General features: G+C 40.1%; 1 non-coding gene across 1 annotated transcript; it reads left to right on the top strand.

Annotated features, from left to right (window-relative positions):
- Positions 1-2,954: 2,954 nt before the first annotated feature.
- LOC145409458 (5S ribosomal RNA) lies at positions 2,955-3,073 on the top strand. The gene has a single exon (XR_013899112.1). It is a non-coding gene; the product is annotated as a 5S ribosomal RNA (ribosomal RNA).
- The last annotated feature ends 14,100 nt before the right edge of the window (positions 3,074-17,173 follow it).

The raw sequence follows: 17,173 nt of genomic DNA, 5'->3' as shown, positions 1-17,173 counted from the left end.
ACTCATTTCAAAGCCAAAGGTGGCTGTTGTGTATATATACGCAACGACTTATCTTGCTCTAGTGTTCCTGAACTCGATTCTTCTGAATTCTCTACACTCTGGCTTCGGCTTTCCTGTCATTCTCTGACTAAATATATCTGTGCTGTTTACTTATCCCCTAATTCTACTGACTATCAAAAATTCTTTGACTATCTTACTTCTACGATGCAACACATCCTATCCATTTCTCCTTTCTCTGAAATCTCCATTCTAGGAGATTTCACTGTTTACCACCACCTTTGGCTCTCCTCTCCTTTCACTGATCCACCTGATGAACAAGCCTACATCTTTTCTATCCTTAGTGACCTAGAGCAGCTTGTACAGCACCCTACCCGTATCCTAGACCGCCTTGGAGAGAGCTCCAGCATACTTGACCTCTTCCTTACAACTAATCCTTCTGCTTGCACTGTTAATCTTTTCTCTCCGTTGGGCTCCTCCGATCACAACCTTAACACCTTAACCTGTCCTATCACTCCGGTACGGCCTGTGGACCCTCCAGGGAAACGTCGACTGTGGCACTTTGGAGCCGCAGATTGGGAGGCCCTCAGACACTACTTCTTTGATTTTCCCTGGAATGATTATTGCTTCCATGGCCGGGAGCCATCTGAGTGTGCCTTGCGCATTACGGAGGTTATTCTCTCGGGCATGGAAGCATACATTCCTTTCTCATATCCTTTGACTAATGCAAGAAAGCCTTGGTTTAATCACGCTTGTTCTAATGCTGTCCGCAACAAGGAGAGTGCCTTCAAAAGGTACCAGAACCAACCCACCCCTGAATCACATCATCTTTATGTTTCTGCCCGGAATCGTGCACAGTCTGTTCTTCGCTCTGCTAAAAATAATTTTATCCGTAGTAAATGCTGTCAACTCTCCAACTCGAATTCTTCCCGCTCCTTCTGGCACCTTGCCAAAAACCTTTCTAACAACTTATCCTCATCATCATTCCCTCCTCTTTTCTACTCTGATGGTTCTGTAGCTATTTCTTCTACTAATAAAGCAGATCTCTTCGCACAGACTTTCTCCTCCAATTCCAGCTTAGACGATTCCGGTGCTGTTCCTCCATCACTTCCTGCCTCTGACTTCCTCATGGCTGACATTAAAATTTCTTCAACTAATGCATTTTCTGCCATCACTGGCCTCAATACTAACAAGGCATATGGGCCTGATGGAGTCCCTCCTGTTGTTCTCAAGAACTGTGCTTCTGTGCTTACACCCTGCCTAGGCAAACTCTTTCGCCTTTGTCTGTCAACTTGTACCTTTCCTTCTTGCTGGAAGTTTGCTCTCATTCAGCCAGTCCCAAAGAAGGGTGACCCCACCCAACCCTCCAACTATCGTCCAATTGCTTTAACGTCCTGTATTTCAAAAGTTTTCGAGTCAATTCTCAATAGAAAAATTTTAAGGCATCTTTCCTATCAAAACCTTCTTTCTGATCGTCAGTACGGGTTCTGTCAGGGACGCTCCACTGGCGGTCTTCTCACCTACCTTTCAGACTCCTGGTCATCCTCCTTTCGAGACTTTGGTGAAAGCTTTGCCATTGCACTTGACATCTCAAAGGCTTTCGATCGAGTCTTGCATAAATCTTTAATTTCCAAACTGCCCTCTTACGGTTTCTATCCTTCTAACTGTGCCTTCATCGCTAGCTTCCTTTCTGGTCGTTCTATAGCCACTGTTGTAGACGGTCATCGTTCTTCTCCTAGACCTGTTAACAGTGGTGTTCCTCAGGGCTCTGTCCCATCACCAACACTCTTCCTTTTATTCATTAATAACTTTCTAAGCTGTACATCTAACCCTATCCACTCATACGCTGATGACTCCACCCTTCACCTTTCCATTCGGTTCCCACAACGCCCATCTCAGTAGTTACTTCAACAAACAAGGGATGAGGCTATGGCGCACCTAATGTCTGACTTGGCTCGTATCTCTGACTGGGGTAAAAATAATCTGGTTGTTTTTAATGCATCAAAGACTCAGTTCTTACACCAATCAACCCATCAAAATCTTCCACAGGTATACCCACTAATGTTTAATAATATACAGCTTAATCCTGCATCATCCTTGAACATGCTTGGGGTTTCATTTACTCAGGACTTATCTTGGAAAGATCATATTACATCTCTTGTAAAATCTGCTTCCAAGAGATTGGGTGTGCTAAGCCAACTCTGTTCTTTTTTTTCCCCTGCACAACTGTTGACTCTATACAGGGGTTTTATCCTCCCCTGTGTGGAATACAACTCTCATGTGTGGGGAGGCACCCCACATACAGCTCTTCTCAATAGGGTGGAGTCAAAGGCTCATTAAATCTCCTCCTCTTACTGACTCCTTACAACCTCTGTCTCTTTGCCGCACTGTTTCATCTTTATCTCTTTTCTATCGCTACTTTAATGGTCACTGCTCCTCTGGACTGTCCGCATGCAGTCCTCCACCTCTACGACAGGCTCGTAGCACCTGTCTAGCAGCAAACTCTCATCCCTCTTCTGTCCAACTCTCTAATGCAAGAGTTAACCGTTATTCCCAGTCCTTCATTTATGCAACAGGTCAGCTCTGGAACTGTCTCCCTCTGTCTGTATTTCCTGCTGCCTATGATCTCCAGTCTTTCAAACGCAGTGTGTCCAGGCATCTCGAAATGAATGGATCTTGAATTTCCTCTCTCTTGTATTTTGTTTTTCTCTTGGAACGAACTCTTATTGGGAGCTCATGGTCTTTGGTTCCTTCTTCCTCGCATAAAAAAAAAAAAAAGGAATCTCCAACCAAATATTAGTGCCCATGCTAAAGCTCATCAAACACATACTTCCTATTAATGTTAATATAAGTGAAAAAGGTATGTTAAATCTTTTCTTGTATATATTTTAAATATCTCCTATTGTTTATGAACTAACTTATGTTATTATTATTATTATTATTATTATTATTATTATGCCAACGCCCATACCACATTGAGTATACCACTTCCCGTCCGATCAGCGAAGTTAAGCAACGTTGGGTCTGGTTAGTACTTGGATGGGTGACCGCCTGGGAACACCAGATGCTGTTGGCATCCCTACGTGTCAAGTGGGGTTGGTGGAGGATTAGTGCCCCTCCCTGTAAAACAATTAACTCTAAGCCCTTGGCCACCCCGTTTGGGATACATGGCATCTGGCAATGAATGAATGAAAATGAATTATTATTATTATTATTATTACTACTACTACTACTATTATTATCATTATTATTATTATTATTATTATAAGAAAGAGGTATATGTGAGCAGGAGAAGGGAGGTGAAGAGACTGGTGAAGGAGAGTAAGAAGAAAGTGGGTGAAGAATTTGAGAGGAATCTGAGTGTGAAATGGAGGGAGAGTAAGAAATTGTTTTGGAAGGAGGTAAAGAAAGTAAGGCAGTGTGAAAGGGGAAATAGTAGGGGAGTGAAAGCTAGGAATAATAAATTGTTGGTGTAGAAGAGAGAGAAACTGAGGAGATGGAAGGAGCACTTTGAGGATTTGTTGAATGTAAAGAGTGAGAGCAGTGTGAGTATAAGTGGTTGAGGAATGGCTGGGAGAAGAAGAGATGAGAGAAGGGAGGAAGAGATCAGTAGGCTGGAAGTAGTGGAAGCAATAAAGAAGATAAAGATGGGAAAGGCCCCAGGAATTGATGGAGTGTGTGGTGAAATGCTTAGGTATGGGAGTGAGATTGTTGTGGAGTGGATATGGAAGTTGTGTAGACTGGCTTGGGAAGAGGGAAGGGTTCCAGAGGACTGGAAATCAGGTATAATTGTTCCTTTATACAAAGGAAAAGGGGAGAGAGAAGTATGTGGTAACCATAGGGGTATTTCCCTTCTTAGTGTGATTGGAAAAATATATGGTAGAATACTCAATGATAGGGTTAGGCATATGACGGAGGAGCTAGTTGGAGAAGAACAAGGGGGATTTAGGAAAGGAAAAGGATGTGTAGATCAAATATTTGTTCTAAGATGTTTAGTGGAGAAGTATCTAGAGAAGGGAAAGAACGTGTATGCTGCCTTCATGGACTTGGAGAAAGCTTATGACAGAACAGATAGGCAAAGTATGTGGAAGGTATTAAGAATATATGGAGTGGAGGGGAAATTGTTAAGTGCTGTGAAGAGTATGTACGAAGGAGCTAGGGCTACTGTGCGAGTGGATGGTGAGCTGAGCGAGTTCTTTCATCTCAATGTGGGACTGAAACAGGGTTGTGTGATGTCTCCATATGCTATTTAATATATACATGGATGGGGTTGTAATGGAGGTGCAAGGTAGGGCAGTGGATGTGGGGGTGGCTCTAATGAATGAGGGTGAGATTTGGAAGATTCCGGTGTTGCTGTTTGCTGATGATACAGTATTGTTGAGTAAAGATGAATGGGAGTTGCAAGGTTTGCTGAATGAATTTAGAACAGTGTGTAGGAAGAGGAATCTGAAAGTTAATGTAAACAAGAACAAAGTTATGGTGTTTGAGAGGAATGAAGTCACAGAATGTACAGTGAGGTTGGATGGTGAGGATATCGAGAATGTAAGTTCATTCAAGTACTTGGGTAGTGTGATGAGTAAGGATGGAATTTTGGGAGATGAAGTGCGTGAAAGGATACAGCAGGGAAGGAAGGTTGTTGGTTCACTAAAAGCAGTGATGAGAAATAGGGAGGTGAGTATGGAAGTTAAGAAGTCACTGCATGATAGTATAGTGATCCCTACCCTGACGCATGGAAGCGAGGCGTGGACCTTGCAAGAGGGGAACAAGTCAAGAGTGAGAGCAGTGGAAATGAGTTACTTGAGAGGAGCATGTGGAGTGACATGGAGGGACAGGTTGATGAATGAAGAAGTGAAGGAACGTTGTGATGTGGATGTGGTTGAGACGATTAGGAAAAATACACTGAGATGGTTTGGACATGTGGAGAGAATGGAGAATGAAAGACTGACTAAGAGGGTGTATGTAGGTGAGGTGGAGGGAGGGAGAGGGAGGGGTAGACCGAGGATGAGATGGAGGGATGGAGTTGAGAGGTATATGAGGGAGGGGAGGAGTGAGTTGGGGGGAAGGTAGTCAAATAGTGGGTGACAGAGCGACTTGGAGGTGTTTTGTGTGCGGCCACCCTTTGCGGGATTAGGGCGTCAGGCTATAGATAGATACTGTAGATAATTATTATTATTATTATTATTATTATTATTATTATTATTATCATTATTATTATTATTATAATTATTATTATTATTGTCAGTATTATTTTTACTATTATTTCTTTCCTTAACAGGTGGCTTTATATTGAGTGAGAAGCCAAATGGTTTCCTGTAAGCCAAGAAACCATTTACAACGCTGGGTGGTAACCATATAACCAAACCATACGTGCTCCCTACGTGTCAACAAGTGGGTTGGTGAAGGGTTAGTGTCCCTCCCCGTAAAACATATAACTCAAAGTCAAATGGCCACCCCTTACGGGATTATGGCGTCTGGCAATAGATAGATAGATAGATTATTATTATTATTATTATTATTATTATTACCGGTACCATTATTGTTATTATAATCATTAGCCTATTATTATTATTATTATTATTATTATTAACTATTCACCTATCCAGCCATCATCCAATCCTATGTTGCCCCATGAGGAGCATAGGAGCCCAGGGATAGGCAATTTGGTCATGACATTTAACCCGCCGCGTCCCAGTAACGTTTGAGTCGTTATTACATTTTGTCACGCTGAGTCCTGTCAACGTACCCATACGTTTTGCAATTGCAAGGTCCGTCATTTGCACATTTTTCAAGTTTCATGCGTGATTGTTGGTAGCCATATGTGGGAGACCTTCCTCTACCAGCCGCCAGGCAGCAACACTGCCTTACCCCACGTGATCCCCCCCAGCATGCCGTTGTCTCGGCAACTCACTTGTTAGCAGTGACCTGGTCATAAATGACATGTTGCACCACAGTACAAAATTCAAGGCAAGAGTGATTCCCCAGTCGATGACGATGTGGAGGACAAAGATTACGTGGCACCAGAGGAAGAAACGAGCAGAAGTGATGAGGAGGTAACGTCGCCAAGGAAGGTGCGGTATGTTGATCTGTTCAGTGAGTGAAACAACGCTTCTATTGCTTATAATATTGTGTGAAAACCAATATATTCTTATACTACATATTAATTCATACCAAATGAACAAATATCTACCTATTCTGAGTAGTTTGCAATAGTTACCACTACCATAGAAAATGCAACAGCTGCAGCACGGCTCCAGAGATGATGGTACCAGGTGTTTAAAGCGTCACCTGTATAAACCATTTCTAAACTCAGGTGAGCACTTTGGGGGGGATTATCCAATGTTCCATATAAAAAGTGGAGGTTTTAATTTTAAAAAATAAATATCGAAAATCTGCCGGGCCTGGGGAGGAGTCATCGGTGAAAAATCTCCCGGGATGCGATGGGTGATAACTTGATAAGAATGACTTGCATCAATCATCCCTGAGTGGCATTGCGTGTGTAATAAACCCCAACCACCCCTTGGATATCAACCTACACAGGCTCAATGTGACTGGAGCACCTTAATTACCCATTAAACCACCAGGCGGAATAATTTGGTTATATGGTTATCACCCAGTGCAGTAAATGGTTTCCTAATGTACAGGGAACCATTTGGCTTGTCACTCAGTGTAGTGTCACCCGCAGTTAGAAAGGAGAGGAGTGAAGGAAAGAACGACAGAAGAGGGAGTGTCAAGTTACCCGTAGGCAGAACAGAGAGGAATGAAGGAATGAAAGACAGGAGAGGAAGGAAGGAAGACAGGAAAGAGCAGACATCCCAAAGCTGCACTACATTGAGTGAGTGGATGGTGAGTGTCCCCACCTACTACCTATTATTAATAATAATGATAATAATAATAATAATAATAATAATAATTAGTATTAGTATTACGGGTGAGGGCGCTCACCATCAACTCACTCGATGTAGTGATGCATTGGGTGTTTGCCTTTCCTCCCTTCCTTTTCTTTCTTTCCTTCATTCTTTCCTCTTCCTTCTGCCTACGTGTGAGTTTACACTCCCCCTTCTCTCTTTCCTTCCTTCACTTTTTGTCCTTCCTACTGTCTATGGGTGACTCTACACTGAGTGACAAGCCAAATGATTTCCTGTACGCCAGGAAACCATTTACTATACTACCATATAACCAAATTATGGCGCCTGGTGGTTTAGTAGGTAATTGAGGCCTTCCAATCGGGTTGGGCCTGTGTAGGTTTATATCCAAGGAATGGTTGGAGTTTATTGCTCACGTAATGCCGCTGAGGGGTTGGTGAGGCTGGTCACTCTCATCTGAAATGTCAGGACCAACTTACCTTGCCCCGGGCTCCCATGCCCCTCATGGGGTGGCATTGGATTGGATATTGGATGGATGGATGATTATTTTTGTTATTATCATTCGTAATCACTAAATGAAAATAGTATATATTTATTAAAGTACTTTCATATAATAAATGTTTGGGGTCGATGAACAATCGGAAATTGGAGGAAGGGGTTGATGAGCTGATGAGTTTGGGGACCCCTGACTTAGTATTTACCAGTGTTAAGTCTTCCTCTTAACACTGAATAGGTTCAGGTCGTGGTATGTGCTAGAACTATTGATATTTTATATATTAGTGAAATTTGGCCTTTTCCCTAGACACCGGATGCATCTCATGGTAATCCGAATTATAAGGTTTATCGTTGTGACATCATGGGACGAGGGGGAGGAGCACCGTATCTACAGTGCGTAAGAGACATCTTTAACACAAACGTCCTCAACATGAACACTGCCAAGAAAAGCGAAATAAAAGACGTTTGAATAACCGTGGAATATAGCAGTTTGCCCTTTATAATTATGGGGTGTGTTTATTGCCATTCAAAAACCTCATATGAAATTTATGAATATGTGCCGGAAGTAATCACATCCCTGTTTCTGCTGGAAAACCATGTTTTATTCTTAGTAATGTGAATTATGACCTTTTTGCTGATAATATTAAGCTAGAGAAAATCATATCTAATGCCAAAGTATTTCGACTACTAGGTTTTCCGACCATTCTGCAACTATACTCGATTTTACAATCACAAATAAATAAATATTGTGACCAGTAAAGATGTTATCCTCTATCCTGCTGCTGATCAAGATCTAATAACCACCTCCATAGATATTCAAAAGCCAGAACGATAGCCTGAAATAAGGCTTTCCTTCACTTAAAGAAGGAAAAACAGAGAATGTTAATAAACAAACGAAAATATTTTCAATCTTATTTAATAGCTTTTTAAAAATTCGTTCCACAACTGTGACCAAGCAGATCCGAAGGCCTTTTGTCTCTTAGATAAGCAAAGAAATACAGGCGTCGGTGAAATCAAGGAATGAGAAGCAATGGGAATTACAGCATGATAGACAGAACACTGTTTTACAAGAACAGTAAAAAGCTACCAAAAAGCCCATTAAAATAAATTCATATTTACAGCTAAAGGAGACTACTGTAATCAAAAGTTTCATGAGTGTAGAGGCAACACTAGCTTAATGAAACATGGAAGATCTCAGGATAAATAGTTCCTAGCTTCATTAAAATGTACCTATAGCAAATTTGAAAACATCAAAGCATCAGTTGAGGTGTTTATTATTTATTTATTTTTGTTAATGTAGAAAAAATTGTTATGAATAATCACAGCACATCACAGTAGTGGCTGATTTCCTGGTAACTCAGGACTGACAAGCAACGAGTGTCAGTGCTAGAAAACTATTTAGACCTAAACCTATAGATACAGCAACTGATTCTTACCTGTTTAACATTTCAAAACCACCAGCTCCTATGATTCAGATGGCATACCCCTAAGCTTCATTAAGGATTCACCTCCAATAATCTATCTTTCTTATCATGCACCACGAATACTTCCATTGCTGTGAGTATTGTCTCCCACTTTATGGAAGAAAGGTCTCGTTGTTTCAGTTTTAAAAGGAGTTGAGGTAGATTACGTTGGAGAAATTTTGACCAGTCTTGCTTTAATCTACCTTTTGTAAGATCACTAAGATAATTGTTTCCAATAAGCTTGTAACATTCCTCGAAAAATAACCGTCTGCTGTCTAACAACCAGCACGGTTTCAGATCTCGTCTGTCCCCTGAGACTGCCCTCTTAACTGTTACCAGACGTATCTATGACAACTTATATTGAAATAAAGTATCTTTATTATCTCTATTTGATCTTTCCACAGCAACTGACAGCATTAGCCATGATATTCTACTGGAAAAGTGTACAAAGTTAAACTTTAATTTATTTTTGGATCAGAGGTTACTTACTGTAATTAAAAGGACAGTCTCAATCGATAATGCAATATCATAAGTACTATCTATGCCACATGGAGTTCCTCAAGGGTTCATCCTTGGTCCCATATCATTCTTCATTTCATTGTTTGATGGGATATGTTAATGATTGTCTATTATTGTAGTATGCTGTCAACACGCCTTTTGTGCACATCATAAATCTATACACCCTAACAGATCTTATAGCAAGAGCTGGAAGTACCCTGAGATAATTAATCATTATTATAATAAGAATGGGTTAATAAAAACTCACTGTATGTTTATGGATCCCGACAAAATATGTCATGCATTACTGCTGATGAATTAAAACTACACCTTGTAAATAGGTAACGATACTTGGCTTGATTGTAATTTTTGCCATTCAAAATAATCAAATGAGTAGGAAAATAATAGGAACAATTATTAATGAAATAACTCCAAATCAGTTACCTTAGTCGAAGCACGTATGAAAGGTATCACTGAGTACTTATTAAGTATCTGGGCCAAGACAAATCCTGCACAGCTACAGAGTCCATAAGCTTAACATTTTTGTGACCAAGAAATTATTATCATGTGATATCCATTTTAAAGAACTACAACAGATGAATCAAACATAAATGTACTTTTGCAATATGTATAACTGTTTTTAAATTTGTGCATGGAACCTTCCCATACTGGATACTATCACTTCCCTCTGTTAGTAAAATACAGGAAGTAAAAACCAAACATCAGAATGACCTTTTTACTCCAAAACACCATCCTGACATGGGTTTCAGATCTACCGATTCACTTATACTATGCCTCAAATTATGGACTGCTCTTCTCTTTAATGTTAAAGGCACCAGTATATTATTTGCATATAAAATGACATGAAAAATATTTGTTTCTTTATGTGCAGAGCGTTTCAATATAATATAAAATTAATTATGGTATATATGAACTTTTCTGTCTTCTCCACTGTAGAACACCTTTCTAAAACTCAAGAGCTGCATCTATAAAATAATTATACTTGTCAACATAATAATGATTGCATGATGGCAGAAATAAACATCCTGATTCTTACTTTGAATTACCCCTTCCACTTCTATCACCATTACCCTCCTTTCCTCTTTTGTTTCCTCTCCCTCTCCCTCTCCTCTAGCCGTCCTTCTCTTCTTCCCCTCCACTTCTGTTCCCCCATTCTCCTTCTCCTCTTCCCACTTTCCTCCACTCCCCATCCCCTCCTCCTTCCTAATGAATAGTAGAACAATTTATGTGATTATAATGATATTTCAAGTAAATACCAAGTTTTAATGTATTCTTCGTTATCTGTTCTTTGCGGTGTGTGTGTGTGTGTGTGTGTGTGTGTGTGTGTGTGCGCGTGCGCCCTTTTTATGCAAAGAAGAAGGAACCAAAGGCCAGAAGCCAGCAAGATTATTCCCTTCGAGAAAAAATAAAAACAAAACAACAGAGATACATATTCAAGGATCCGTTCATTTTGTGATACCTGGACATATTGCGTTTAAAAGACTGGAAATCATAGACCGTAAGAATTATACTGAGAAAGACAGTTCCAGAGATGGCCTGTTGCATACATGAAGGTCAACTCTTGCATTAGAAATTTGGACAAAAAAGGGACCGAGAGTTTGCTGTCGGCCTGATGCAAGTGATGCCACATACGAGTATATACCTCTCTCTCTCTCTCTCTCTCTCTCTCTCTCTCTCTCTCTCTCTCTCTCTCAACCCACACACATTCTCCTCACTAATTCCCTCCACCTACACCGGACTAAATTATTGGGCTTGTAAAGATATGATCCGGAGTGCTTTGGATAATTTTGGGCGTTGTTGGGCGTGGCTTGGGTGTGGTTTGATTAGAGATGCCCATCTCAGTTACTCCTTAAGGCATTCGAACCCAAACCCGTTAGATAAATGCATCCTACCAACTCAACTAACTAAACGAGGTACGACCATGACCAAATCTCCGCCGACAATCCTTTTCCAGCTTTATGTCCTGCCTTCCGTATTTCTCATTCCTCCACAAACGAGAGTATTATGTTTGTGTCATACTTATTCTCATTCCTTGTGTGCTTCATGCTGCTATTATATAAAAATAATACATGTATCGCACTTCTCTGCAACTACAGGTAGAGAATTCTTGGCAAAATTCTACTTCTGACTATGACTGCACAAAAATACGTAGGCTAATATATATATATATATATATATATATATATATATATATATATATATATATATATATATATATATATATATATATATATATATATATATATATCTAGCTGCCTGATCCCACGCCTAAGTTCCAAAGTCTCGTATAATCCTTGCCGTGGCTTCGTTGTTATGCGATGATCTCAGATTTAGCAACCACTCTTTTAGACGATGTTGTCTTATTATTAATTATTTATTTATTTATTTTTTGCGTATATAAGATTAACTTGCACTTCTTGTCGCATTTCCACATTTACCTATTTCTCTGTCTTCCTGCGTTCCTACGAACAGTACCTTCCTGTCTCCCTGGCTACTTGCCTGCCTATCCCCCTGCCAACCTACCTATTCACACACCCACCCGACTCCCTACCTGTCTCCCTCCCCACCTAGGTCTCTACCAACCTCCCTACCGACATCCCAACCTATATTCTCTGTCTACCTTCCTCCTTAATAATCGCCCAATCAACCTACCCGCATCCCCATCTATTTCCCTACCTACCTCTTCGGTTACTTCCCTACATATTTCTCTGCCTTTCTCCCCGCCTTCCTTCCTACCTACCTGCCTATCTACCTACCCATCCGACTCCCTACTTGTCTGCCAATTACCTCTCTGCCACTTTAAATCTCTGCCTTCCTTCTTGCCGATATCCCTACAGTACATACCTTTATGTCAATATCTGTACCTTCTTCCCTGCCTACCTCCCTCCATTCCTACCTATCCCCCTACCCTCCTTCCTGCCTACCTACCCACCTACCAACCCGCCTCCCCGCCTAACTATCAACCTCCCTACCTACCTTGCAGCCTCCCTTCACTACTTAATGAGTTAGCGACACAGATATATATATATATATATATATATATATATATATATATATATATATATATATATATATATATATATATATATGGTAGAGAGGTGGCCTGCAGTCCTGACGGACCCAGGTTCGAATCCCGGCTGGGGCAGGGAACAGTTAAAGGAATTGAATTTCATTAAATTAGGCTTTACTGATCTACCAGAAGACCCGCCGACATGTCGTAAAAATACCCCCGCTAATACCAATACACCAGTCCTGCATGAGACAGCCCTAGCATGTATTCAATATGGACGGTGGGTGTTAGCGCCGAAGTGGTGACATGTAGAGGTGTATGGTATGTAGGAGGACTGCTGGGCCTTGATAGCAGGCTGTGAAGCCTATGCCCAGAGTCGGACACATAAAATATATATATATATATATATATATATATATATATATATATATATATATATATATATATATATATATATCTTTCTATCTATATAATATATTTATATTACATAAATATATATATCTTTCTATCTATCTATCTATATAATATATATATATATATATATATATATATTATATATATATATATATATATATATATATAATCTGTATGTCTCTATATGATATATATATTATATATATATATCTTTCTATCTATCTATCTATCTATATATTATATATATATTATATCTATCTATCTATCTATCTATATATTATACATATATTATCTATCTATCTATCTATCTATCTATCTCTCTATCTATATGTTCATTTATTTATTTATTTACTTTGCATTTTACCATTTTCTTCTGGGTCTGATCAAAGTTGTGATGAGGGCAGAAATTATTGCTTTTGAACAACGTTCCTGTGATGCCAATGCTACGTCTATACTCTTGCAAATAAAAAGGAGCGTAGGTGTTTGTGACTTTCGGGTCCCTCTCACTGTGTTAACCATTCTGACAAGGACACACCGGCAGGTGGAGAGGATTCTTTGGACACCACAATTGGCAAACTCATCCTGTAATTGCAGCCGCAAGAGAGCGCATAGACGGACAGACGAATCGACGGACAGACGAATCGATCCCAGCTCAGCTGCGCCTTCTACTTCGTCTTTGGGAATTTTTTAACCTTTTCAGTCTTTTGACATTATTTCATTACTGTTGCCTCCAGCAAAACACATTCACTTAGAATCACCTACTTGAGCTGAAGGGATTAGATTTATTCTTCATTAACCCCTCCACTGCAAGGTGTTTCCTGTGGGCTGGTGGCACAGGATGGCAATAATGTGGTTCAATATTCATTCTATATCACTTTTTTTTTTTTTTTTTTTTTTTTTTAGCAGCGCTCTGTTCTACTGTTAAACTCTTGTTACAGCTGAACATTCATGCCAGGGATATGGCAATTTTCCGCCAACCAAAATGAAGAGAGTAAAGTGTGGCATGAAAATGTTAAGAAATACGTCGTGGGAATGAAGTGGTTGACCATTTCGGTGCAGCTGGTGTGCTTGGGTGTTTTATTTAGGTTAACATCATAACACTTGCTTCAACGGACCAAAATGCTAACGATAAAAGGTGTTTTAGGTGAGAGATGTGATGGCGGTAAAAGATGTTCATGTGAGAGAAACGATGACGGTGAAGGTGTTCATGTGGGAGAAACGGAGACGGTAAAAGGTGTTCATGTGAGAGAAATACTGGCAGTGAAAGGTGTTCATGTCAGAGGAAAGCTGGCGACGAAAGATGTTCATGTGAGAGAAATGGTTGTGGTAAATGGTGTTCATGTGAGAGAAATGGTTGTGGTAAAAGGTGTTCATGTGAGAGAAATGGTTGTGGTAAAAGGTGTTTATGTGAGAGAAATGGTTGTGGTAAAAGGTGTTCATGTGAGAGAAATGGTTTTGGTAAAAGGTGTTCATGTGAGAAATGGTTGTGGTAAAAGGTGTTCATGTGAGAGAAATGGTTGTGGTAAAAGGTGTTTATGTGAGAGAAATGGTTGTGGTAAAAGGTGTTCATGTGAGAGAAATGGTTTTGGTAAAAGGTGTTCATGCGAGAGAAATGGTTGTGGTAAAAGGTGTTCATGTGAGAGAAATAGTTGTGGTAAAAGGTGTTCATGTGAGAAAACTGGCGGCGGTAAAAGGTGTTCATGTGAGAGAAATGCGGGCGATGAAAGGTGTTCATGTCAGAAGAATGCTAGCGACGAAAGGTGACATGTGAGCGAAATGGCTGCGGTAGAAGGTGCTCATGTGAGAGAAATGGTGGCAGTAAAAAGTGTTTATGTGAGAGACATAATGATGATAAAAGTTCTTCACCCGGAAGAAATCCTAGCGGTGAAAGTCTTCGCCTGATAGAAATCCTAACGGTGAAAGCCATCTGGGAGAAAACCTAGCTGGAAAAGGTCTTCGTCTGAGGAAAAATCGCTGACTGACTGGAGACTGTAGGCGTACGGTAGTAGAAAAGGGCCAGGCAGGAGATGGAGATATGGGATAGAGAAGGCTGCGGGCAAAACGTGGCAGAGACTGGCTCAGTCAAGGAATTCGTGGAGAAGGTTGGAGGAGCAGTGGACTTACAATAGATGATGATGATGACGAGGATGATGATGTCCGTTTCCACTTCTCTCTCTCTCTCTCTCTCTCTCTCTCTCTCTCTCTGCATGTGTCTGCTTTGGTTCTTTCTTTCTTGAATAAATCAGTTAGATGATGTTCTATTTATTGAATGGTATAACCTTTTTCTTCTCTTGCTGCCACCGGACGATTTTGTACACCTAAGGAGAGTATGATAATGAAGATGTTTACCCTTTTGACTGTTATAGTTTTTTTCACCACAACATGGCTCAGATTTTCGTACTTTTGCAACTGATTTCACGTAGGTCATATATATCACAAGGCAATAATACTACGGCTCTGCATCCTATAAATAGCATTTCTCTACTGTCAACATTATATTCTCGTGTTAACTTACTGCTGCAACTTAGCATTCAAGAGGGAAAGATGGCAGCTTTTGGCAATATTGGAGTTAAAACAATTTATGATCAGTGCTGAACAGTACTTGTGTTAGTAATTTCTAGTTACTCGAGAGTTTTCGAAGCCTTAGTTTGATGCGATTTTTCCTCAGATGAAGACCTTTTCCAGCTAGGTTTTCTCCCAGATGGCTTTCACCGTTAGGATTTCTATCAGGCGAAGACTTTCACCGCTAGGGATTTCTTCCGGGTGAAGAACTTTTATCGTCGTTATGTCTCTCACATAAACACTTTTTACCGCCACCATTTCTCTCACATGAGCACCTTCTACCGCAGCCATTTCGCTCACATGTCACCTTTCGTCGCTAGCATTCTTCTGACATGAACACCTTTCATCGCCCGCATTTCTCTCACATGAACACCTTTTACCGCCGCCAGTTTTCTCACATGAACGCCTTTTACCACAACCATTTCTCTCACATGAACACCTTTTACCACAACCATTTCTCTCACATGAACACCTTTTACCACAACCATTTCTCTCACATGAACACCTTTTACCACAACCATTTCTCACATGAACACCTTTTACCACAACCATTTCTCTCACATGAACACCTTTTACCAAAACCATTTCTCACATGAACACCTTTTACCACAACCATTTCTCTCACATGAACACCTTTTACCACAACCATTTCTCTCACATGAACACCATTTACCACAACCATTTCTCTCTCATGAACATCTTTCGTCGCCAGCTTTCCTCTGACATGAACACCTTTCACTGCCAGTATTTCTCTCACATGAACACCTTTTACCGTCTCCGTTTCTCCCACATGAACACCTTCACCGTCATCGTTTCTCTCACATGAACATCTTTTACCGCCATCACATCTCTCACCTAAAACACCTTTTATCGTTAGCATTTTGGTCCGTTGAAGCAAGTGTTATGATGTTAACCTAAATAAAACACCCAAGCACACCAGCTGCACCGAAATGGTCAACCACTTCATTCCCACGACGTATTTCTTAACATTTTCATGCCACACTTTACTCTCTTCATTTTGGTTGGCGGAAAATTGCCATATCCCTGGCATGAATGTTCAGCTGTAACAAGAGTTTAACAGTAGAACAGAGCGCTGCTAAAAAAAAAAAAAAAAAAAAAAAAAAAGTGATATAGAATGAATATTGAACCACATTATTGCCATCCTGTGCCACCAGCCCACAGGAAACACCTTGCAGTGGAGGGGTTAATGAAGAATAAATCTAATCCCTTCAGCTCAAGTAGGTGATTCTAAGTGAATGTGTTTTGCTGGAGGCAACAGTAATGAAATAATGTCAAAAGACTGAAAAGGTTAAAAAATTCCCAAAGACGAAGTAGAAGGCGCAGCTGAGCTGGGATCGATTCGTCTGTCCGTCGATTCGTCTGTCCGTCTATGCGCTCTCTTGCGGCTGCAATTACAGGATGAGTTTGCCAATTGTGGTGTCCAAAGAATCCTCTCCACCTGCCGGTGTGTCCTTGTCAGAATGGTTAACACAGTGAGAGGGACCCGAAAGTCACAAACACCTACGCTCCTTTTTATTTGCAAGAGTATAGACGTAGCATTGGCATCACAGGAACGTTGTTCAAAAGCAATAATTTCTGCCCTCATCACAACTTTGATCAGACCCAGAAGAAAATGGTAAAATGCAAAGTAAATAAATAAATAAATGAACATATAGATAGAGAGATAGATAGATAGATAGATAGATAGATAATATATGTATAATATATAGATAGATAGATAGATAGATATAATATATATATAATATATAGATAGATAGATAGATAGATAGAAAGATATATATATATAATATATATATCATATAGAGACATACAGATTATATATATATATA

This window comes from Coenobita brevimanus, chromosome 80 (assembly GCF_032717465.1).
Source record: "Coenobita brevimanus isolate Jiangsu-jjx chromosome 80, ASM3271746v2, whole genome shotgun sequence".
Taxonomy (NCBI): Eukaryota; Metazoa; Arthropoda; class Malacostraca; order Decapoda; family Coenobitidae; genus Coenobita; species Coenobita brevimanus.
This window is presented reverse-complemented; position numbering and strand designations above follow the sequence as displayed.